The sequence below is a fragment of the Podarcis raffonei genome, chromosome 5 (genome assembly GCF_027172205.1).
Source record: "Podarcis raffonei isolate rPodRaf1 chromosome 5, rPodRaf1.pri, whole genome shotgun sequence".
NCBI lineage: Eukaryota > Metazoa > Chordata > Lepidosauria > Squamata > Lacertidae > Podarcis > Podarcis raffonei.
The window spans coordinates 20,129,484-20,155,440 of record NC_070606.1 but is presented as its reverse complement, the minus strand read 5'-3'; the positions used below and the strand labels follow the sequence as shown (position 1 = coordinate 20,155,440).

Genomic DNA, 25,957 nt, shown 5'->3' with positions numbered 1-25,957 from the left:
AGGCTGACTTACTTCATTTGCACTTCCTGAAACAATATGCAAACCGGCACATAGCTATCTTCCGAAATTTGCACTTCCTTGAATTTTGTGGTGCAGTTTTCCAACCAAAAGAAGTGCATAAAAATGTGTGTATTACTAAAAATGACATACAAAAATGTTTGCAGAAATGTGTATATTAGGCAAATTGCATACAATAAAAGTGTAAACTAGGAGAAATGTTGTGAACTGAAGATAAGATAGGGGGGAGGGGAGGACCAAAATTGACAGATTCATCCATTCCTACCCATAAAGAAGGCTAATCGCCGAAGAATTGATGCTTTTGAATTATGGTGCTGGAGGAGACTCTTGAGAGTCCCATGGACTGCAAGATCAAACCTATCCATTCTTAAGGAAATCAGCCCTGAGTGCTCACTGGAAGGACAGATCCTGAAGCTGAGGCTCCAGTACTTTGGCCACCTCATGAGAAGAGAAGACTCCCTGGAAAAGACCCTGATGTTGGGAAAGATGGAGGGCACAAGGAGAAGGGGACGACAGAGGACGAGATGGTTGGACAGTGTTCTCAAAGCTACCAACATGAGTTTGACCAAGGTACGGGAGGCAGTGGAAGACAGGAGTGCCTGGCGTGCTCTGGTCCATGGAGTCACAAAGAGTCGGACACGACTAAATGACTAAACAACAACACCCACCAGAAAACACTTAATAAATAGAGAAGCTTGCTATTTCCCTCCAACAGAATACCTAAGTAGGTTGTTAGCTATTTTTAAACACACTTTCAGCTGCATGCACTCTATCCACAGTGTGTCTGTGGATTCATGTCTGCAATGAATTGCTTGCATTTGGCCATCACAAGCTGCCGAGCCATTTATTCTCTTGTAGGGCCAGCTCTGTCACGAGTCAAAGTGAGCCTCATGGATCAGAAGGCATATTGGAGGGGAGCACAGAATCAGTGGCAGCCTCTGCCCAACTGACTTTCTTGCTGACTCTCCTCCAGATGTATCTATCAGTTTGCCCACTCTCTCTGCACCTTGTTTGGTCGCCCTGCTCACTCCCCCCCCCACAACTGCCCCACTCTCCTCTCCATCTCCGTGGCTCTCCCTCTGTCCCTAATCACTCACTCGCCTCCCCATCCTGCTCAGCCCTTCCTACCAATTGGCCCACTCTGTCCCCCTCTCCTGCCCTCTTCCCCCACCCATTTATTCACCTGCCTAGTTATGCATTTAGTTGGAAGATTTCTGACTTGCTCTTTACCATAGCGTCCCAGGGTAGCTTACAACGATCTCATGATATAGAACATTTCCAAAACAAAACTTGCTCCCTCCCCTTGCATTGCTTGCTTGCTCTGATCCCACCCACCCCAAAACCCACCTGCTCTTAACATCTGGTGAGAAATGAGGGCGGGGGCATTTTTGCTGGTCCACCACACCTTGGACAGGGCCTGGTAGGACCAGGGTTAGGTTTGGGAAAATCCTTGTTTCCCTCAGGTATCCCTGAGGTGATGAGTTGAAGTGAAGAAAGAATTGCTGCCTGATTCCTAGGGCTTTTGTGCCCTACAAGCACCTGAACCAAACATCTGGCATAAGCTGCTGTAGCCTAAAGTCCTTTTAGTCTGAATCATTTGGTAAAAATAGAACAAAATATATATTCCCTGTGCAAAGAACCAAGAAAAACAAAGTAGGAATTCTGCGAGGGAGAACTACTGCTATATGTGTGTTTCAAGACGCATTTATTACACAACACATACCTAAGCAGTTCTCCATGACCAACTCTTGAGTGAGCTGTTTTTCTCCTAATGCCCAAGTCTCCGAAAATGTGTGACGCACGGCTGGGAAAGGTTAAGTCAGCCTGCAAGGAAGCTCAGGGCAGGAAGTACAGATTGTTACAGACATGTGGACCACTAGCCAAACCATCAACAACACGACTGCTCCAGTTAACTGCTTTTCATTTCAGAAGTGTCTCACTGCTTCCTTTCCTGCCTTTGCCCTGCAGCTAGTTGGAAGACAGGCCTGCTCTTTTCACTGAACGTGTGATGAAGATTGCTGAGGTTTTAACACGACTAGAAAACGTGTGGCTTACCTTGCTCGACCTTCTTTTAGCTCTGCAGGTAAGAGCAGCCCGAGAAGTGCAGCCGCTGTCACTGAACAGATGTTCTCCAGCCTCGGAGCAGGCATCTCCTTATTGCTGCAAAATGAGGGGTGGTGCAAAGGATATTGAATGCTTCAGGATTCAAGCAACATATGTAAATTCTACCTGTCTTGTTTCTACATACATTGACACACCTCTCTGCCCTCTATCTGGGCAAGCAAGGGGCACTTATCATTCAAAGAAAAAGCAAAGCACAGCCTGTTAGACCTGAGTGGCCACATTTGGCCTTCAAGGCTGAAGTTTTCCACCCTTTTGCTTTGTGTTTATTATGCTTTCTCTTCACCGGTGATTCAATATTGCGTGACCAGGTGGCGACAGCCCCAGCCCCCAGGGATCATAAGGAAGGTATAAAGACTCTGACAATGTTATATGGAATTAAAATTAGGCCACAACTTTCTTAAACTTCTGAATGTAGGAAGACCTTGGCTTAGGCCTTGGGCGTGTATCCCTCCCAGCCCCCCAGCTGGGGGGAACTGGGGCTCATCAGGGTAAATGGGATATGGGGGTGCTCTGAGAGACATAAGTGTAGCAGGCAGCCAAGCCCATATCCCTGCACGCAGGGTAGTTCACTGACATCCTTTCAATCTATAGCCAGTGACACCTATTTATGTAACCCCTTTAAGAGGGGGACCCTGGAATCACCGCCACAGGGGGGTGTCACACACACACCCCATATAGGGAAGAAAAGGATTCCACCCAAGGCCATAACCGCCAAAGTTGTGACGAATTGCTATGGGGAAGACAAAACCTGCTAACACAGGAAAATTTCTTCCCAGTCCTCCAACAGCAACCAGTCAAAGACTGTAGCAGCACCCACTAAGTAGGAAGAAAAAGTTAACCTGCAAACAAGAAACATTAAGCAATGGGAGGGTAGGGAGGGTGAATCTCCAGAGCAGACTGCCTGGCTATTGTCGGCTCCATCCCCTATTTATAAATGGGGCTGGCCCCACCTCCCAGCAAGAAACTTGATTGCTGAGGCTGGGAATGAACCTCCAAAATTTAACACTGAGAGGCAAGCCAGCCCCTGTTTGCCAGTATGCTCCCTGGGAACTGTAGCACCATGCGCAATCCCTCAAAGGGCACCCACAATGTAAAGTGTGAGTGCTCTTGGTTGCTTGTCTGAGGTTGCTCATATGTAGAACTTTTCATAGGATCTGAGCTTTTCTCTTCAACTTAGCATAGCCATCCTGTCTGAGGCGACAGACACAAGCAATATCAGCAAACACCTCTCCTACTAAGCTGCCTCCTGTTTAGAGCGGAAATAAATATTTGCAGCACTTGAAATTCACCAGACTGGTTTTCAGTTAGCCCTTACAGGACCAGCTTTGAAGTGAAACTGTAAAACCTACCTCTTCAGTGTTGCTTTTTCCCAAGAGTGTAAATCAGGTCCTCCCTTAAAGAGGGCACGTGTTGTGGTGAGACCTGGCAACCAAACCCTGTGTTGTGGGTGGGTACAATTGGATAGCCACAACACCCAATTGGTAGGTCCTTTGATGCAGGGTTTGATCAGGCCAATGGGACGCAGCCTAAACAGATCAAGGGACCTATATATACCTATGCACATGACCCAGAGCTTCCTCTTTCAGCGCATGCATTCGGAATACCCGCCCACCTCTCTCTACTTTTAGGGCTGTGCGCTTGACCTTGTTATGCCGTTGTGTGTTGTCTGTCGTTGGGACAGGGGCACGGCAGGAATTTCTCCACTTGGCTGATTGGCTGGTGCCATTTGGGTTTCGCCTGCCGTGTAGCAAATTGTCACAACTTGTAAGGTTGCGGATAGGCTCTGGTTCAGGTGATAGGAATGGGAGAACGCTCTTGCCATCCCTATGTGAAGGGTATTCCATTAAAGGAATCCAGGGACTCAGTGGTTTGGTCAACCCCTGAGAGGGGGTTGTGCCTGTGCCTGAGTCCAGGGTGGCATTTGGGTGGCGGAGATAGGCTGTTCCTGGCTTTCCACCTATCCGGGTGTTCACCCTAGGCTGACCTCTGCGGGTGCCCTGGGTCAGTGCTACCTGCAACTGTGCAGGGAGCTAGTCGAACCAGAGCCTATGCAACCACTCACTTGCTGTAATCAATAAAGTTGTGGCCTAAATTTGTGTGCCAAAAACCAAACCAAAATTTGAGTCTTGTCTGGATTTATTTAAGGGAGGGGGGTTTAAAGGTCTGAACACACAAATAACCTTTTGCGATTCAGAGCAACTTTATTGCAGTAATGCACACACACACACACACACAATATGTACAGTGGTTTTTTTTCTGGGGGGATGCAGGGGGACATATACCCCTAAACATTTTGTGAAGCTTTGTACTTTTGTCCATTTACTGTATTTATTTTTCCCAATTTGAACTATAAAATGGTGATTTTCTTGAGTCAAAATGAGAGTACCCCTAAACATTTAAGGGGGGAAAAGAGCACTGGATATGTATATTGTATATATACTGCATCTTTGTATCCTTTCCTTTATTTATGTTGCTTTGTGGGGATATGGCCCAGAAAAAAATGGCTTGTAAATACAGTGGTACCTCAGGTTAAGTACTTAATGCGTTCCGGAGGTCCGTTCTTAACCTGAAACTGTTCTTAACCTGAAGCACCACTTTAGCTAATTGGGCCTCCTGCTGCCGCTGCGCTGCCAGAGCACGATTTCTGTTCTCATTCTGAAGCAAAGTTCTTAACCCAAGGTACTATTTCTGGGTTAGTGGAGTCTGTAACCTGAAGCGTCTGTAACCCGAGGTACCACTGTACTAACAACAGGCAATAATAACTATGAAGGCAAAGACAAAAGGGGGGGGAGCACAGCAACTTTGCAAATACGTTCCAAAGTGTCAAAAATGCAAGATGTATTTTGGCACTCACGGAAGTAAACACACAATTAAGTAGGCTGCGTCAGCTCAGCCTTCGTGCAGAACATTTTTGAACAAGCCATAAATGGGCAATTGATCTAAAACAAGTAACGTAATAGCAACACCCCCTGGAAAGCAATTGTGCTTTCAGAAAACAACATCCTTTCCCCAGGAAAACTTTTGCTCCCATCCTGTTTCTTTTGTAAGTAATGCGCATGGGTGAGTTCATCTTTAAAAGTCAGGATAAAGTTTTTGGCTAGGAGTTTTTGGCAGGGAGGAGATGCTTTGCTAACATCAGCAAAGGATCTGTGGGGAATTCGGAGATGGTGCTGAAGAAAGCAAAACACATGCTCAGGCGGGACAATTTGTACTTCACAAACAACGAACAGCCAGTACATATTTGCTATGTGAACAGAAAAGGCACAGTTTGCTTACTATGAAAAAGTCCCTTCCGTTATTTTCAAACCTATCGCTATTTGGTATTTCAGGATCTGGATTTTGTTTCAGAAGCAGCAACAAAACACAGGAGCGGCCAAAAACATTCCAGTCAAGTCACAAATTACTAATAAGGAAATAAAAGGGCTTTGAAAGAATGACTCTAAAGGAAAAATATTTCTCGCTGGTGCACTAATAGCTGCAACACTAGTTCAGAGGGAGACAGCTAGTTATAGCCTGGGCTGCGTGTATGTCGCGATGGCTCTCAGAGTGGAGAGGAAAAACACACAAGTTGGTGGTGCTGAGTGCAGAATTCAGCTTCCATTTTTGTTTTTTGTTTTAAATAACTTTCTAGCCCTTATGACTAAAAAGATAGACCTGAAAATGTGTGATCGGAAAACCTGGATAGGTTCGTATGAGGGAACAGGTCTTTCAGATAGGTAAATAAGGTAAAGGCAAAGGACCTCTGGATGGTTAAGTCCAGTCAAAGGCGACTATGGGGTTGTGGCACTCATCTGGCTTTCAGGCCGAGGGAACTGACATTTGTCGACACACAGCTTTCTGGGTCATGGGGCCAGCATGACTAAACCGCTTCTGGTGCAAGGGGACACCGTGACGGAAACCAGAGCACATGGAAACACAGTTTACCTTCCCGCCGCAGCAGTACCTATTTATCTACTTGCAGTGGTGTGCTTTTAACCTGCTAGGTTGGAAGGAGCTGGGACAGAGCAATGGGAGCTCACCCCATCGCGGAGATTCGAACTGCTGACCTTCTGATTGGCAAGCCCAAGAGGCTCAGTGGTTTAGACCACAACGCCACCCACATCCCCCTAGGGATGTAGCAATGCAGAACCTGTGCCATTTGCTTGCAATGTTGCATTAAATGCAAGCATTCCTTATAGTCCCAATTACTCACAATGGTGACACCACTGTAGATGGCTCAGGACACAGATACCTGAAAGATCGCCTGCTCCCTTATCAACCTGCCATGACTGAGGTCATCCAGTAATCCCTTTCTCACACCACCACAGTTCACTGAGATATGGTACATGGCAACTTCATGAGACGACATTCTCAGTAGTAGCACCCTGACTCTGGAATGTCTTTCTTTCTCCCGTGTGATCAGCACCAATACTTGGCTGATGTAGTTACGTTGTTAGGATATTGTTTGATTTTATATTAAGTTTTATTTAAATGACTTTTTTTGTATGTTGACATTGTTGCTCACATAGGGGGTATGTGAACACTGAAGAGTGGGTTACGAAATAAATAAATATTCAAAGTACTTCACATTACATTATCCTGGTAATCGTTACAACAACCTAAACCACAAAGACTAGGGGAAAACATTTTGCAGTATATCTACACCCAAACACACACACACTGACCTATAAGAAATTATTTGCACCAGTAGCACAACCTAACTTATTCTGGATCTTTTCATGGCTCAGCAGAAATCTGCTTCTCCTAAAACTGAATTCTTTGCTTTTCTCTTGGACTTTGTATTGTGGAAAAGCACAACAACAGTACTGTATTTACAGCAGATATCTGCCCAAACAACTTGCCCACTCTTCTGCCACACTGGGCAACAGATTCCTACATTGCAGGGGGTTGGACTAGATGAACCTTGTGGTCCCTTCCAACTCTACAGTTCTATGATTCTATAATCAACTGCACACTGGCCATGACCTTGATTTTTGGATACAGTGGAACTTCCAATTTTTGGATGGCAGCTATGCAATATCTTGAGGGAAGATTCTCAGGGAGTTTAATGGTACTGAAGTCTTTCTTCCTCAAATAAAAAAGTAATTATCCAACTGTTAAAAACCATTAAAAAAAACCCATCTGCATTAAAAATCCCATGAACAATGATTAAACAAGGAAGTAGAAAAGGCTTGTTCACATAGATGAGCATCTGCATAAATTATGCATAGTACCCATGAGCCAGTAGTAAGAATCTAGCATACCCTTCTAGTCAGTGCAATCTATAACGTATGATAAGGTCTTCTGATGAGGTTGCCAGTGGAGATCAAAGTAAGAGAAAGGACAGATCTCTAGATTCCACCCCTTCACTGATACCCTGAAACCTCACATATTTAGACCTTGCATGGGTGGAATCCGCCTCCCAATTGCAGGCACACACACACACACACACACACACACACACACCAATTCAGATTGGGACCACAGTGGGTCCAAAGGACTGACGCCTCCCTTTCTCCCACAGGATGGTTCTGATCCAGATAAGGGTCCCTGTGCTATTTATTGGATAACAATTCAGTAACATCACATCTTCTTTGGTCCTGAGAGTTGATTCACACAGCTGTTAGGTCAAAAACCTAAAAAATGTTATGTGGCAGTAAGGCTAACACAGGGGAGATTGCTTAATCCCATGTGGCCAGATTGGGATTGGGATCCAGAGCGGATCAAAATTTGATAGGATATTTTTACCCATTGTATCCTGCAGTAGCTCTTCTTGAAGAAACAAGTACCCCACTATAAAGACCCTGTAACTAACAAAAGCCAGAATATCTATGTATATAGGTGTTCTGGAAATGATCTCAAATACATGCACCATCCTGTAGTATAATTTGAGGAATCATTTAGTAGATCTTGGGAAACTGCTTAAATGACAAAGCTTTTAAAGTATGCCTTCAAATGTCTTCTAAAGGTTGTACAATTACTTATCTCCTTGGCTCGGAGGTCACATAACTCCATGCCTTCTGACATTTCTCCCATGAAAATAGGGACATCCTACTATACCAGCGGGTGGTGCTGTGGGTTAAACCACAGACCTAGGACTTGCTGATCAGAAGGTCGGCGGTTCGAATCCCCGCGATGGGGTGAGCTCCCGTAGCTCGGTCCCTGCTCCTGCCAACCTAGCAGTTCGAAAGCACGTCAAAGTGCAAGTAGATAAATAGGTACCGCTCCAGCGGGAAGGTAAATGGCGTTTCCATGCGCTGCTCTGGTTCGCCAGAAGCAGCTTAGTCATGCTGGCCACATGACCCAGAAGCTGCACGCCGGCTCCCTCGGCCAATAAAGCGAGATGAGCACCGCAACCCCAGAGTCAGTCACGACTGGACCTAATGGTCAGGGGTCCTTTTACCTTTACCTTTACTATACCCTCCAACATTTATCCAGTGAAAATAGGGACCCCCTAAGGAAAAGTGGGGCATTCTGGGATCAAATCAGAAACTGGAATGGCTTCTATAAATCTGGGGCTATGCCTAGAAAATAGGGGCACTTGTGGGAGGGGGGGTCTCCAAGGGTCCCTCAGAAAATTGCCCATGAGGAAATGTAGCCCACATGGGCTGAAAAGAGGTTATTCACTGAACAATTCAGAGGTCCAGTCATAAACATGGGAGGGATGGGACTACTGATTGTGTAAAATGTCCTTAAATTGGTGGCCCTTCCACTGAATGTGCATCCCTTTGATTCTACCCAGATCCTTATTACCAAAAATCCAAAAAGCTAAGATTTATAAAGCAGCCCCTTCTCTCTCTGCCGCCACTCTGCATAGCGATTATTTTTTTAAGGAGCATGTGTGCTCTTTGAGAATGAGATGTTTGAGTATCAGAACATTTCAGCCAGCCTCCTCTGCTGGCAGAAGCTACAGCCGAAACTGGAGACCTCCCAGCCACACAAGATTCCTTGCAGGAGGAGGAAGGGGGGTGGAGATTAGAAATAAAAAACAAATCCATGCGTTGCCTGAGGGAGAAGGGATAAATAAACAGAGGGAGCCCTGTTCTAAGATCTCTTGCTAGGCTGGCTTTCTCAGCAGCTAGCTGGTGTGTGTTGTGTTACCCAAACGCTGAGCTAATTCCCTTTTTTGGTTCTGCACAAACCTTTTCTAGGAAACAAGAGGAGGAGGGGAGCATAAAAGCTCCAAAAATCAGACCTTTCGATGTTTTTATAACCATTTTAGACAAAAGAATCCTTTTGTGCTAGAGAACGGCTTCGCAGCCACAAGACATCTCGGCCACGAGCAGGGTGGTGTATGTGCGTGTTTAATGACCACTCCCCACTTAAAACGGGGGGCGCCCTTTGCGTGGACACGCGCAGCCCCTAGATCTGGAGCGGCTCCATCAGCATAGGCTTGGCTTTGCCTTCCCTCAGGTCTCCGCCTGGAGGTCTCCGCCTAACCCAGCCAGTTGTCCAATCCCACCTGGGGGAAGCGTTGCCAAGGAGACCAAGCCAGGTAGAGGAGGGATTACCTGCCCACACAATAGAGGGAGGATCTTACCTGGGAATCCTCACTTGGCTCCAGAGCTTCTCCCACCCTACCCACCCTCAGTTAATGTCTTATTTTGCAGGTTAACTTTTCTTCACAGGTTTTGCAGGTTAACTTTTCTTCACAGGTATGCGGGCGCTGCTACGTTAAGGTCACTGTTAAAGGGCCGGAAAGGAATTTCCCTGCATTGGCAGGTTTCGCCTTTCCCGTAGCAAAACGTCACAACTTTGGCGGTATCAGGCCTTGGGCGGAATCCTTTAGTCCACCTTCCTCTTTGCGGCGGCGATACCAGGGTTCCCCGTCAAAGGGGTTTCTGAAGGGAGGCTTTGACCGTACGCCGAAAGGTCAACATTGCTCTCCCCGGCAGCGGCGGCGTAACGGGGGCGGCTATCTCTGCTTGAACATATGTTCTCCAGAGCCGGCCCATCCCCCCCCCCACACACACACTGGATAACCCTGATGCTCCCTAGGTCCCCGGCTGGGGACTGGGGAGGGAGAACACCCAATGCCTGAGCCAAGGTCTATCCACATTTGAAATTTAATAAAGTTGTGGCCAATTTAATCCCATAGCACGTTGTCTTGAGTTGTTATTCCACATGACGGGGGGGACCGCTCGGGATCTGGGGACTCCGCCTGTCCACGCAAAAGCAATTGCTACTCCCAAATATTTTCCTTTCTCCCTCAGTGCCTCTTGGAACAAGCAGGAGCTGTCTGGAGGGGTTTTCAGCGCCTGACCTCTAAAAAAACCAAACCAGCTTCCAGTGTACTGTACTGATAATGGAAGACTCTAATATGGTGGCAGGCTGCATTCACCCAGCTTCAATCCCTTCCACCCCTAATTTTAAAAGGGCCATGAATCACAGCAGGCAGGGGACCTTTTTCAGTCCGATGGTACCTTATGGGGGGTGAGCAGGGGCAGAGGCAAAAGTGGCCAGAGCAACAGATATAAATCTTATCTATGTGCAGCAGTTAAGATTATGAGAAGGCCGAGAGGCCTCTTCCTACCACTGATATTACACTAAACTCACTATATAAATAAATGGAATGACTTGAGTGAGAAAGTGTCTAGCTTTGCCACCGTGTCTCCTCCATAGGGTGGGACCTCATTCCCTGCCCCCCACTGTCTCTCTTCTCCACCTCAATCTTCCTCAGTGTTACCCTCTTCCCCTTCCGTGCCCCAGCGGCCTCTGTTTCACTTCTCTCTGCCTCCTCTGTCTCACATCTCCCCCCTTTCCAGTCCACCCTCATCCCCCTTTGAAGCTGCCACCACATCCTCCAGCATCCCTCTGCCTCCCCTAATCAGCTCCAGCTGTTCTACTTGCCGGATCTCAGGCTGCTTCAAGAGCCAAAGGTGCATGCCTATCATATGACATCCAGGTACGCCACTCCTGGCTGTTCTAAGGGGCCTCAGTTACACAGATGCCAGGGCTGTGCTCAGAGGTGGTCCTCTACACGTGCCAACTATCCAAATTTTATTCAGGAAGCTCCATCCATTGGGTGCTTCAAATTTCTTCTTTAAAACCCAGCTGTTTACCCCAGGCCTATTGGATGCTTGAGAAGATAATCCTGTCCAGTTGTTGACTTGCTGTTTTAAAGGATGGCGTTTAAAATACAATGCATGTTTAAATTGCATTGGGTTCTTATCTTCCTTCATATTATTTTGTTCATGCTATTTTGGTTTTATCATTTCTGTAAACCATCTGTAATTCCTGTAAACATTTTTGCCAGAAAGGTTAAGTGTGGTATATACATTCTCTAAATTGAATGAATGAATGAATGACTGAATGAATGAATGAATGAATGAGGAGTTCCTCAATGAGGACCTGAAAGGATGGACAAGGATCCCCAAAAGGTAGCTTGCCTACTACATTTTCCACGACCAGACGTAACAGAACAAGGGGACCCAGCTTTCTGTATTTTACATTGCTCTCTGGATCTTGTCCCCATAGATTTTGCAGGAACCAGGGGTAGCAGCTATGCAGAAACAATATGCTAGCAGTATTCTAGGCATTTTGTCATGATAAAAGAAGAAATCAGGGCTGGACAGAAGTGGCTTATATCGGTTTATCTTTTATCCTTTTTACAACCAGAGGTGAAAATGTTAAGTCACTTTCCATTCCCAAGTCAGCTCTCTTATCCATCTCCATACTTGGTTGTCCTCTACTTCTGGAAAACAAAAATGAAATAAAAATGCACACCTGCATGTGAAAATGGGATAAAACAGACTTTCTGCCCAGAGTTGCCAGCCAGCCAGTATTTTACTGGTTCGGTCATCAGAGCCACGTTTTATTGGAAAGACTCCAAATTCTTCTAGGCTTCTCCTGTGACCCACCAGATTCTAATAACTCCACCCATAACCTACTAAGTTGTGCTTTTAGGCTCTGTTCCACATCCCCATTCAAAAAGCTGATGAACCCTCATTCATGGATCATCATTCATGGCACTTCCTGCTTCATCCCTGCCCATGCTCACGTTGACCAGTTTTGGAGCAGGGTGCAGCTGTAGTTGGCAAATATGTGCTACAAACAGACACAAACACACCCATGTGTCACAGAAGCAGCAGCAGCAGAAAGCAACTGGCTTTGTGGCACAGCTTCCACTGCCAGGATTACGAGACATGGCAATGCTACTGTGCTGGAAGCCTGATCACAAGGATTAAGTATTAACTGTCTATACTTTGTGCCAAGAGCAAGCACTGTTCTGTAGCAAAGCACTGGCAGGATCATCCTGCTTTATTGTCCATATTGCAGCTTGACTGGTACAAGAACAGCACCATTTGTGCCTGGCCCGTTCAGCCTCATCAGCACTGGGTGCTTTGTGCCATTGCTATGATCAGAGACAATAATTCCCTTGTATGGTATAACACTGACCCAACAATTAAATAGGCACAACCCAAAAGCATTTGCTGTGGTTACTTTTCCCATACCTCACATTAACCGGAAGGAGCATTCTCAACAAAGCTCAAAACAATCCTTATTTAAGCAGAGGAGGAGAACTAGACTTGTGATAGCCCAGAAAAATGGGGGAGGAAATCAGGACAGAGGAGGGTGACCTCATGTCCTCCTTTATAGAGGACAGTCCTCTTTTTCAAGGTGTCCTCTATTTGAAGGGCTGTTCAGTCCAAGTCCAGGTCAAAGGTAAGAAAGAAGCTGTAAGAAAGTTGATCAGAGGCCTTGAAGTTGCCCATCTGCAGTTGACACTCAGAAACAGGCATGACTGCAGTGCCAGGTGAAGAGATGGGCCCAATTTAAGGCCAGGGAGTGGACCCAAGTGAAGACTCCAGTTGGGTTTCCCCCAAGCCTCACCCCGCCTGTGACATCAGTCTTCTGCCTGCCCGTGATTGGTCAATTCCACAAATGGGCAAATTCAAACTTCTGCAGTTGGGATATTTCTCCCACCAGCCATTAGGACCTTCACAAGGCAGTCGCAGCTGCCATCCATGCTCAGGTGAGCAGGATACATGCGCACTATTTGAACAATTCATCCAGGTTGCCAAATAGAGTTGCAGTTTTGCTTTCCCCCATCCCCGTTTAAACAGCTCTGCCTTTAAACAGCTGCCTGGATATACAGAAATTAAATTTAGCAAGTGAAGCTTATCTTGGCATGGGGGTAAGTGTTACAAAGAGCTTAGCTGCAAAGCATCTCGGTGTCTGGGTTGTTGTGAAAAATTGCAGGATCTGGGCTTTGAATAAAATGCGAGAACTGCACTGTCAGACTACCTCTTGGCGCATGCCCTAAGCTATTATAGGGGAAAAGCAGGCATGGCCTGAGGAGCATGAAAAACTTTGCTTTCCAATCCATCTGGAGCCATAATTAGATAGGCCTTGCACCAGCTATGGCTGGGGATGCCATGCATGTGATTTCAAAACATAATGATCTGCTTAAAGCAGATCTGTAATTCATCACACAAGATCTTAGTATCAAAATCATTCTCCTCCCCAGATCTGTTTTATTTGAATTTCTGCAGCTTGCTTTTATTATGGCTGGCGGACTTGACTTTGAAGTAGTGTTATGCCTCTCCACTCGGCAATACCCATCACCCTGCTGTTCCAAGATGAAGACAGCATTCCAGAAATTCATGCTCAGCAGATGCAGATACCCATTCTACAATTAACCTGACCTTATCACAAATAGGCACTTCTGCTTTTCTGGACAATGTCTTGTGAGAAGGCAAAAACCTAACTGTCCTGATAAAGCCACAGAAGGCTTTTCACCAGGAGTGTGTAAAACCTTTCAATGGATTTTAGAAAATAATTTCTGCCTTCTACAAAAGCAAATAGCTCAATGCTGTTTGATCCGTTGGTTTAGTAGATGCATTTATTGCTTCACACAAGGGAAAAGAGTCCCAAAGCGATTTACAATAGAAGTGAAGTACAAAATTATGTAATAAAATATCCATAAAACAATACAAAACAAAAAGTGGTTGTCCAAAGTCATCAGAAGTCAGAACACCCACTCCACCCTGCATAACAGCAATATCCAACATAATTCTTGAGCATCACATGTACACTTGGCTTAATGGCACATTCAAATGACCTTTGTCTCATTTGTTTTATTTTCCATTCTATCTCTTGGTTCATCAAATCCATATATTGTCTCTGGTAAAACTTAATTTCTCTCAAAATTTCATGTGACTTTGGTTTGGATCTGAAGTGAAGGGCTGTCCAGCCAGAAAAGGTTTAACCAGGCAACCTAGCCAGGAGTGGCGGCAACTTACACACGAGCAACCCCTATAACCATTACAGGCATGAAGTGTTATTCTCAGTAGGGAAGTATGGTGATACAGAGTGCTAACACCCATGAGACATAGGCTGGATCTAGACACATCAAAAAAACGTTTCAGGAAAACACATTGTAAACCTCATAATGGGAAATTACATTGCCAAAAGACAGAAATCCGCAGCGCCATGTAGCGTCACAGTGTTATAATGCACTTAAAACATTATTTTATTTATTTTTTACTAATGGAACTGAGTACCACAGTGCAGACATCCTCAAACTCAGCTCTCCAGATGATGTTTTGGGACTGCAATTCCCGTCATCCCTGACCACTGGTCCTGTTAGCTAGGGATGATGGGAGTTGTAGTCCCAAAACATCTAGAGGGCCGAGTTTGGGGATGCCTGCCACAGTGAAACATTCAGAGGAGCAGACACTGGTGGCAAGACTGGGTGGTATTCAGCTAAGTTTTACTCAGAGGAGATGCAGTGAAATGAATGAAATTAACTTAGTCATGTTAATTCATTTCATTGGAGCTACTCTGAGTAAGAGTTTTACTTTTGAAGAATCAAAAGTGCACTCAGTAAGGCAGCAACAGCTCTCTGTGTACAACCCCTGAATAGGAGATTCTGCTCTCAAAACTCTGATGGATAGTGGCTGGTTTTAGCTTCAACCGGGTGGCTTTCAGCTTTTAAAAAATGTGTATTGATTTGATTACATTTTTCTTGCGTTTTACCCTTGTTTTATATTTGAAATATCTGTGCGTTGCCTATTTTATGAGGTGACTAATAAATCTAAATAGCAAACAAACTGCTTTGAAGACCTGACAGTTGAGAAATGGGGCATAAATCTAATAAAGAAATACAGAAATGCAGAGAACGTATGCAATCAATACTGCTTCCTAGGTCACATGTTTGCAGCCAACACTATGTTTATTCTCTGTTTTGGGTTATTTGGCTTTACTGAATGTTAGTGTTGCATTATATGGTTTTTTAAATACTTTTGGGTAGTTTTAAAGTCCTTAATTGTACATTGTCCAGAGAACCTGGGTTATGCACAACTTAACGTAACAAATACTGTCGATGAATAAATTCCTTTTGACGGGCATCTTCTGCTGTCTACAGAAACAAACAACCTAACGCCATTCACATTCATATATCCATCATTTTCTGTCACAAGGCCAAAATGCTTTCCACAGATGTAGTTCCTTTGGAAGAGGCCATTACACACACCCTTCCCCTTTCACTCCAGCCTTCAGGGATCTAACAGTTGCCTAATGCTAACCTCATCCATCAGAAATTTAAGAAGCCCTGCCTAGCTGAAGGGCAATTCTATTGAACAATGCTGCCAAATCTTAACAGCACTTTGCTGTTTCGGGTGCTATTTTATCACATGCCTTGCATGTTCTTTTGACAGAAATTAGACTTTGGTCTGTCCTCCAGATTTGACCATTTTTACCCTTCAGTTCTTCTATCAAGTACGTTAGACGTAGATGGTTAATGTTTCTGCCAAATTAGAATATTCAATGTATTTTTCTTTCTTTCTTTTGTAACGGCATTTAGAGACCAACTAATTCAGGGTCACTGGCTTCTTTCTTAACACCTTCCGAGCCACTTTCCTTTGGACTCCGTTGCCACAAATCTTCCCTCAAAACTGAGTGGAAGGAGATTAATCAAATTTGACAGCAGTAGTTCTCTTCTGTACCCCTACAAAAACCAGCAGGGAGAGTGGGGAGGATTGTCTGAAAAATACTAGAGAGAGGTATTTGTTAATTCATTCTGAAGTTATTATGTGCTTAACTTTCCCGCTGCAAATGGTGAGATTCAGGCGGTATTTAATTAGGGCTGGATCATGCGCTTCATCTCCTGACTTATTCCAATAAATGCTATTTTAGTGCCCTGATCTGTGAGCTCAAAGCTTTCAGGGGCAGCCTAGTGGTGCTCAGTTAAGAGTTCAAAGCACCCAGAACACCTGAAAGCTCTTTGAGAGTTCCTATGGTTCTACCAAATGAAGAAGATATCGTCTCTGTCTGGCTCCAAGTGAAGCATCACATGAGAGTGGCAAGACTGTGTTCTTCAATCAGGATGGTCCCGAATTCGGTTCTGGAAGACCTTTCTCACAAGGATAGTGTCAGAGCCTCGTTGTCCTCTGAGCCTGCTTGCAGTGTCTGATACCTGAGTCATGGGGTCATATCAGTTAGCCCAATTTTGCTCATACACTCAATAAGGGCACCATAACCAACATCAGCTCTTCGATTAGGATATAGGATAGCCATCTTCAAATACCATCTTCAAAGATGGAGCAAGCTTGTTTTCTCCTGCTCTGGAGGCTAGGATCCAAACCAATGGATTCAAGTTACAAGGAAGGAGATTCCAAATAAACATCAGGAAGAACTTTCTGACAGTAAGAGCTGCTTGACAGTGGGACCAACTCCCTCATAAGGTTGTGGCGTCTCCTTCATTGGAGGTTTTTAAGCAGTGGTTGGATGGCCACCTGTCCTGGATGTTGAGGCACCACACACCTACTTCCCAAGCTAACAAGCCCCACCTGGGCTATTTCACTATTCAGGTCAACTTTACAAAGTTTAATTCCACTGCAAAATTTTAAGTACCCGTCATTATCCTTGGCTTCACTCAATTTTGTTTATAACACTCTTCCATTTTCTTCTAGTCGTGAGGGTGGGGGATGGGGAGGGGCCTCACAAATGGAGTAGCCTAGGGCCTCTCTTCATCTAAATCCAGCCCTGGTCGCTCCCTTCTGCACACTTTCCAGCTTATCAGTATCCTTTATAAATTATGGTGCCCAGAACCGGACACAGCTCTCTATGTGTGGTCTGACCAAGGCAAAATAGAATGGGACAATTACATCCCTTCTGTAGATGCAGTCTAGAATAGCATTAGCTCCCCCCCCCCCGCCACCGCCATTCCATAACACTGTTGACTCATGTTAGGCTTGTGGTCTACTAAGACCCTTGATACGAAGACCTCCTGTTCACACACACACTTGAGTGCCAGTGGTGGGCAGTTGGAACCCCCCATTTTAAATTGCTTGCCGTACTCCCAGAGAGCATTGTGGGCAATCCCAATGGCAGGCGGTATTCAGCTTCACACCGCATATTGTACTGTCTGCTGTCGCTGCAACCCTTTGTACACCACTTTGAGTTATGTTTAAGAGATTAAGCTGTATAGAAATTAAATAATCAAATCAATTTCGCAGCGCTGCTGCCGCTCGCCGCAACCACCTGCTGTCAGAAAGCCCGCTAATGCAGGAAGAAGCCCACCCGACAACACTTTGTCGGGGGCAAGGCTCGCACCTGCTGCCGTCCCTGACAGAGCAACCATGATGACACAAGCTCCTTTTATGTTTTAAGCCGCAGTTCTTTCCACTTCCATTAGCCGGCTAGACTGAATTCAAAGACTCCGTTTTTTAAAAAAAGCCAAGCTGAATGCAAAAGTGAAGGGAGGGCGAGAGATGGAAGGAGGGGAGCAGATTCTGCCTGTCGCTATTTCATCTCAATAGCATATTAAGGAAGCTTGGTGTTTATGTCATGTTGAGAAGTTTATTTATCTGAGCTGTTGATCTGTGTCTCCGACAGATCACAAGTACAGGCCCATGTAATGTGGCAGTTACTATGGAAACATCTCATTTATTAAGGGGGGGGAACCAACATGGTAACTCACGTAAAAGGCCCAATTAGTGACAGGGGTTGGTGAAACTGCTAAAACGGCCCCCTTTAACCAGGGGTATCAGTGAACATGGAGCCTCGCGTCTGTCAGTTCGTTTCTTAAATGCACCATGTTCAACATCAGCATATGCTGAGCGTACACCAAGCCATATCTGCATTTCCCGTGGGCTTTTCTCTCTCTTTCAAATGAAACGCAGATCTGATTTACCAACGCATGCACTTCATGGGAGTTTTTATCAGCTGGTTGCTCAGCTTGGTTAATAATAGCCTGTCCCTATTCCTCGGACAAACCTAGACAGCATCTTAAAAAGCAGAGACATCACCTTGCCAACAAAGGTCCGTATAGTTAAAGCTATGGTTTTCCCAGTAGTGATGTATGGAAGTGAGAGCTGGACCATAAAGAAGGCCGATCGCCGAAGAATTGATGCTTTTGAATTATGGTGCTGGAGAAGACTCTTGAGAGTCCCATGGACTGCAAGAAGATCAAACCTATCCATTCTGAAGGAAATCAGCCCTGAGTGCTCACTGGAAGGACAGATCCTGAAGCTGAGGCTCCAATACTTTGGCCACCTCATGAGAAGAGAAGACTCCCTGGAAAAGACCCTGATGTTGGGAAAGATGGAGGGCACAAGAAGAAGGGGACGACAGAGGACGAGATGGTTGGACAGTGTTCTCAAAGCTACCAGCATGAGTTTGACCAAACAGCGGGAGGCAGTGGAAGACAGGAGTGCCTGGCGTGCTCTGGTCCATGGGGTCACGAAAAGTCGGACACGACTAAATGACTAAACAACAACAACATTCCTCAGGGTAGGGGGTGGTTTCATTCCTAAATACCCCCCCCCCCCCCGCGCGCGCTAGAAAAGTCCAGAAATGTGCTAGCATAGCGGATCTGCGCTGGCATGGCTCCAGCCTTGTACCAGAGGAAGGTATCGCGGGCAGAAGCTTTAGTCCCTGAAAGAAACCATCAGCGTGGGAGGGCAGGAAGTGAGCAGGGCAGAGATATACAGGGGAGGCTCAGTGTTTAGGAGGAATCCTTTGCTACACCAGGGCACATTATGTCAACTTATATGGTGGCATATAAGTACAGTCCAGTTGAAATTCAGGGAAGCCCCCAGACTCATTTCGCATTAGGCCCAGGGCAGCTCAGTCTAGGGAACTCTTTACCCCTGAGGTGCATTTGGCCCCTTCAGCTCATAGAATTCACAACCATAGAATTGTAGAGTTGGAAGGGACCCTGCGGGTCATCTAGTCCAGCCCCCTGCAATGCAGGAATACGCAGCTGTCTCGTATGAGGATCAAACTCACAACCTCAAGGACCGCCCCTTTCCATATGAACCTACCCCTGAGATAATCTTCTGAGGCCATCCTATGTGTGCCTCCTCCTCGAGAGGGTCGGAGGGCGGCAACACAAGAACGGGGCCTTCTCTGCAGTGGCTCCCCGTCTGTGGAATGGTCTCCCCAGTCAAGTTCGTCTGGCTCCTTCATTATACACCTTTAGGCACCGGGCAAAAACATTCCTTTTTAACCAGGCCTTCGGTTGATCTGATTGACATCTTCTTCTTCTTTGGTGATCACTCGTAGCTGAGTAAGATTGTCTTCCATAAACACGGTTTTAACAATGAGTCCTATCCCTTTTAAAATATGGCTCTTTGGGGGTGGTTATTGGGTTGTCATTTTTATTTTTATTATGTGTTTTGTGGTTTTATATCTTCATTTTATTCTGTGAGCCGCCCTGAGACCCCCAGGTATATGGCGGTATATGAATAAGAATAAGAATAAGAATAAGAATAAGAATAAGAATAAGAATAAGAATAATATAAACACCTTGGCATTATCAGCACCACGCTCTAACCTACTGAGCTATCCAGGCTAGCGGGTATTTTTAAAAGTTTTTTTTTCAAATCTGACCTACTCCTGCTTTTTTTTTTTTTTTAACCTGTTTGCTCTTCTAATGCTGCCGTCAAAAGTCGTATTTAATCGTCAAAGCTATGATGGTGAGATTTTATATGCCACCCATTTGCCAGGTTTTTGAACTGCTACTCGTTTCTTATTTTATCCATTTTTATGGCTGTTTGCATTTTGTGTATCAGAAGCCACCTTGTGACGGTATTTGCCCTGAAAGGTGCCCTAAGGATGCTTTAATTAATGAAAAATTATAACATGTTTGATAATTAAATAATTTCAACAAATATCATTTAATTAATAAAATGAATTAATACTGATGCTTCCAGTGACCTCATTGTAGTAACTTCAGTTCTTCCTTATATCTGTGTGACATTTCCTTTCCTTCTCCCTCTCCTTTTGAAATTAATAATAATAATAATATGTTTATTAATCATTGGCAAAATCAAATGACAATCTAAGGTTGTATGGAGCCTCCCCAGGAAAGTTCGCTAGTCTTCAGTTGTAACTCCTCAGATCTTTTACCTGAAGAAGAAGCTGGAAATAAATCCCTTTAGGTGACATTTTGGGGGGCAAGTGTAATTTTCTCCTAAATGTACCCTTCTAGGCAGTATTTTTAGCACTGCATTCAAGAGATTGTCAGGTGATACCTGATATTAGAGTGAATGACGCTTCCTATTGTAAGGGAAACTCACTACTTTTTCTTATCGCATGATCAATATCAAGTCACTGACATCAAAGGGAAACAAGAGGGTATATCCACTTTTGATTCCCCCTTTCTCTGCCAATTCTATAGTCTGGCTTCGTAGCACCTTCTTCCACAACCACATCTGTTTTGGAAGACACTATGCAACTATACAAGATTCATCTAATAAATATGTATGTGGGGGTTTATTGCTTAATAATTGTAAGGTTAATAGTCACGGTGAATACCTATATTTAATACGTCAGTGAGGCTGCAAAAATGCCAAGGTGACTAGCTTTAGCACATATCCATTCTGCTTGTGGGTCTACAAATATGAGCCCTGTCATAAGTGCTTTCAAACTGAGATCAGTATTGATTCAGGTCCATGGGAAAAGCAGATGGCTGTGACAGCTTAAAATGACGCACACCAAGAGAATTATTTGCCGGAATATGATGAAAAGTGGTAAATTTGCATGTGGCATGACCTGACGTACTAATCCTTAACACTCAGGGCAAGTATAACATCAGGCGATTAGCCAGAGGTGTGCTTTTTTAAATACAGTTTTGTACTTGATGTTGAAAAATCCAAATCTCCCTTTATGAAATCCGCACCATTCGCTATGAGGACAGTACCTCCCATGCTTCTGGTTGTTGAGGTGACACACACTATTTTTCTGAACTAAAATAGGAGCCACATTTGAATCTTATCTTCTCATAGAATTAGTCTGGATTCAAGACCAGTGTGTGTGTGTGTGTGTGTGTGTGTGTGTGTGTGTGTGTGTGTACACAGATGGTCTGGGAAAAGTCTGCTGGCGACAAGCAGACATAGCCAGGGGTGGATCTACACGCATGTTTTTAACGTTAAGAAAGGGTCAAAAAGGGTTGTGGTAACGTGGAGGGATAAATGGTGCATTGTTTTTAACGTTCTTAATGTGTTATTAAAACGTCACACCAGAGGGCTCTGCAGAGCAACCAGCAGCATTTTGACGGAAATAAACCAACAACAAAGTAATAAAAATGATTTAAATTACATGTATGCCCTGTGATATTCTAGAACAATGTATCTAATATTGTTCTAATAACGTTAAACAGGTCAGTGGTGTAGATCTAGCCTAGAGCAGTATACATGCAGGAGTGCAGTGATTTGGGGGGGGGGAGGGGGACGCAGGAATACACATACCCCTAAACATTTTGTAAATCTAATGGGAGAAGAAACTAATATTTTTTTAAAAAAAATATTAGTTTCTTCTCTAGCACAGTGAATCATTAGTTCCATTGCTACCCCTGATGGCGGCTTCATTTCCTTTCCCAGTGTAATGCATGTTCTTTGTACTTTTGTCCATTTACTGTATTTATTTTCCCCGATTTGAAGTATGAAATGGTGATTTTCTTGAGTCAAAAGGAGAGTAGAGTGGTACCTCGGGTTACAAACACTTCGAGTTACAGACTCCGCTAACCCGGAAGTAGTACCTCGGGTTAAGAACTTTACCTCAGGATGAGAACAGAAATCGCGCAGCAGCGGCGCAGCGGCAGCGAGAGGCCCCATTAGCTAAAGTGGTAAATCAGGTTAAGAACAGTTTCAGCTTAAGAACGGACATCCGGAACGAATTAAGTTCTTAACTCGAGGTACCACTGCACCCCTAAACATTTTTTTAGGGGGGAAGCATTGCAGGGGTGTATGGGGTGTTAGGGGGAGGGGGAGTACCTTTGGTGGGGGACACATCATGCTCTTTCTGGGGCAGTTTGTCCACCTTTGGTCCCCACCCTGCACTCAGCTCTCACTTGTGGCCCCAAGGTAAGCTTTCAGCATGCGACAGCAGCCACACCCTGGGAACAGCTTCAACTGGCTGGGTTCACATATTAGGAAAAGATCTGGGATCAGAGGTGTAGGCTGTATGCTACTTCATAGGTGTAACGGCAGAGTGTGAGAGCGAGGGACAAAAGATATGTGTGTGTGCATCTCTGGAAAGAAGATAAAAGTTCCTACCAGAGAAGAATGGCAGATGAAGTTGATGGACTATGCTGAAATGGCTAAAATGACCGGAAGAATCAGATATCAGGAGGACCAAAATTTTAATAAGGAATGGGGGGTGGGAATTTTAACATCTTAAAGATCATTGTAAACAGTTGAAATCATTAGTAGGATTGGAATATCACTTGGAGTTTAAGGGTGAATTCTAGACACAATGGAGATGTAAAAGATTTGGATCATCATAAATGGGAGTGCCTGATCACCTCATCTCTCTCCTGAGAAATCTTTATGTGGGACAAGAAACTACAGTTAGAACTGGATATGGAATAACTGATTGGTTCAAAATTGGGAAAGGAGTACAACAAGACTGTATATTGTCTCCCTGCTTATTTAACTTATATACAGAATTCATCATGTGAAAGGCTGGACTGGATGAATCCCAAACCAGAATTAAGATTGCCTGAAGAAATATCAACATGCTGATGACACAACCTTGATGGCAGAAAGTGAGGAGGAATTAAAGAACCTTTCAATGAGGGTGAAAGAAGAGAGCGCAAAATATGGTCTGAAGCTCAACATCAAAAAAACTAAGATCATGGCCACTGGTCTCATCACCTCCTGGCAAATAGAAAGGGAAGAAATGGAGGCAGTGAGAGATTTTACTTTCTTGGGCTGCATGATCACTGCAGATGGTGACAGCAGTCACAAAATTAAAAGGCGCCTGCTTCTTGGGAGAAAAGCAATGACAAACCTAGACCTAGAATTGATGTTTTTGAATTATGGTGCTGGAGGAGACTCTTGAGAGTCACATGGACTGCAAGAAGATCAAACCTATCCATTCTTAAAGAAATCAGCCCTGAGTGCTCACTGGAAGGACAGATCCTGAAGCTGAGGCTCCAATACTTTGGCCACCTCATGAGAAGAGAAGACTCCCTAGAAAAGACCCTGATGTTGGGAAAGATGGAGGGCACAAGGAGAAGGGGACGACAGAGGACGAGATGGTTGGGCAGTGTTCTCAAAGCTACCAGCATGAATTTGACCAAACTGCGGGAGGCAGTGGAAGACAGGAGTGCCTGGCGTGCTCTGGTCCATGGGGTCACGAAGAGTCGGACGATTAAACGACTAAACAACAACAACAAAAGATGTAGGATGAAATGATCAATAATAGGACCCACAAAGGGGAGGATGGAAGTCCAGGAGATTCCTTGGAATCCTGTTTTTATTATTTATGTTTGATATATCTTTGTAAAATTTTAATATGAAAGACCAAATAAATAAAGTGTGTGTGTATGTGTGTGTGTGTGTGTGTGTGTGTGTGTGTGTGAAACCTGTATGACATTAGTCAGTATGCATCATTCCTTTATGTTCTATTTTCATCCAGTCCAATGAGAAGGATACCTTTCGGTCAGCATTCTTTTAATCTCAAGTAGAAGAGCACAAACTCACCTCTGATTCACATCTCCAGAGCAGTACAGCTTTTGTCAGCGAGTCGTACAGTCAGGTCCTGCATTTGTTGTCAGATACATATGTTGCCCTCAGAACCAGATGGTGGGCATACATATGGCTGTAGCTGTAATGACAAGAAGGGCCTCAAGCCTGCTGCTTTTAAACCTGCCTTGGCAGCAAAAATAGACGCAGGCACGGTCCCACTGCTGCGACAGGCCAATCAGCAGCATTGGGGGCCGTGGTTTGTGCAATCAGTCAATGATGCCTGCAAATTGCTTTTGTATATAGGAAGCCATTTGGATGAAAGATCTCTAGGAATGTGAGGTTCTCGCCATTTGCTGGTGTTGCCAAAGAAAAGCCAAAGGCATCTCTTGCTCCTCTTCCAGAAGAGGGGGAAAGGGAGGGAACACAAGCGCTGGAGAGAAGTTCCCAAATTGCCTCCCACTTGTAAACTTCCAGATACACTGCCATGGCAAAGTGTGTGGGGCTCGCGAAACCTTGGCAATCACAAGGCATATTTCCCATCTGTTTGCAGCAATACGCCCCAAAACACCAGGTTTCTAAGTGTACGATTTAGCTAGGCTGCAGTGCTTACTGTTCAGGAACTGGATTGTTTTCCTCCTACTTAATGCTGATTTGTAACCTCTCTGCTTTTCTTTCCCTCTTTCATTCAATCTCTGGTGCTTGCTTGCTTTTAGGAGCAAACAACCCAAACAACAACATGACCAAAGATCTCTTGCTCCCTTGTTTTCTTTTGCTGCCCCTAGTGCAGAGGTTTTCAATGTTTCTGAGTCCACGACTCCCTTGACCAAACTACATTCTTTCTGTGGCACCCCTGTGGGGCTCAGGAGCCCAGTTATGTCACACCCCTTGCCTGCAGAGCTAGCAGCCTCTCACCCTTTTTCAAACACCCTCCCTTGGGGAGTGTTCCCTCAGCCTCCTCTTGCCTCCCCTCTCCTTGGGGGGTCCTCTGGGCAGCCTCTGTTGCTGGCCCTGGTCTCTGAGGTTGCCCCTCACACTGCCCCACAGGAGCCTGGGAAGCATCCCATGGCCAGCCCCAGACACACCAGTGGCCTAGGGAGCTTGCAGTCAGGGCTGCTGCAACAACAGCTGTGCAAGCCTTTGGGAGGCAGAGATGTGAGAGGGCATCAGAGGAGGGAGGGAAGGAAAGAGGGACACAGGCCAGTGTTGCCTGTGGCACCCCTGACCATCATACAAGGCACCCCAGGGTGCCACGGCACACTGATTGAAAACTACTACCCTAGTGCTTCAGAGGTGGAGAACCTGAGCCCCTTCAAATGTTGTTGGACTACAACTCCTATCTTTCCTTGCTGACTGGGGCTGATGGGAGTTGTATTCCAACAAGATCTAAAGGGGCACAGGTTCCCCATTCCTAATCAATATGGTGCCACTTCCCTTTGTTCCTTCAAATCTCTCCGCATAACCCACTTGCTCCATAAAGCCTTTCCATCAAATCTCTCCATAAACCCACTTAGTTCATAATACTATGTGAAGCCGTGATGACTATTAATTCAACTCCAACTTTGGAAACAAAGCACACTCTGGAAATAAAGCGAAGGGGGTTGGATTTGTACACAATCCCATCCCCTGTCCAACGGTTCCTTGGCCTTTGCAAGAAGAAATTGTTTCAGTGAACAAATGTATAACTGTCAGGTGGCTGTGGCAAACTTCAATCACCCACAGTGCTTTGACAGAAGGAAACGAGGCCTTAATAAATGGGTCAACTAAAACTCCAAAGCACAGAGTATGGCTGCACCACATATTTTCTAATTTCAGTATTTATTTGTGGTACAACTTGTGGTAACCAAGGGAAAAAAAGGTAAAGGTACCCCTGCCCGTACGGGCCAGTCATGACCAACTCTAGGGTTGTGCGCTCATCT

General features: G+C 45.0%; 1 long non-coding RNA gene across 1 annotated transcript in view; it reads right to left on the bottom strand.

Moving 5' to 3' along the window:
- The window catches only part of LOC128413747 (uncharacterized), a 33,682-nt gene extending 9,485 nt beyond the window's left edge, over positions 1 to 24,197 (bottom strand). The window contains exons 1-2 of the long non-coding RNA XR_008330430.1: positions 24,057 to 24,197; positions 2,074 to 2,178 (exon numbers count right to left, since the gene is read on the bottom strand). This is a non-coding gene — a long non-coding RNA (uncharacterized LOC128413747). The remainder of the gene's footprint in view (positions 1 to 2,073; positions 2,179 to 24,056) is intronic.
- Between the last annotated feature and the right edge of the window lie 1,760 nt (positions 24,198 to 25,957).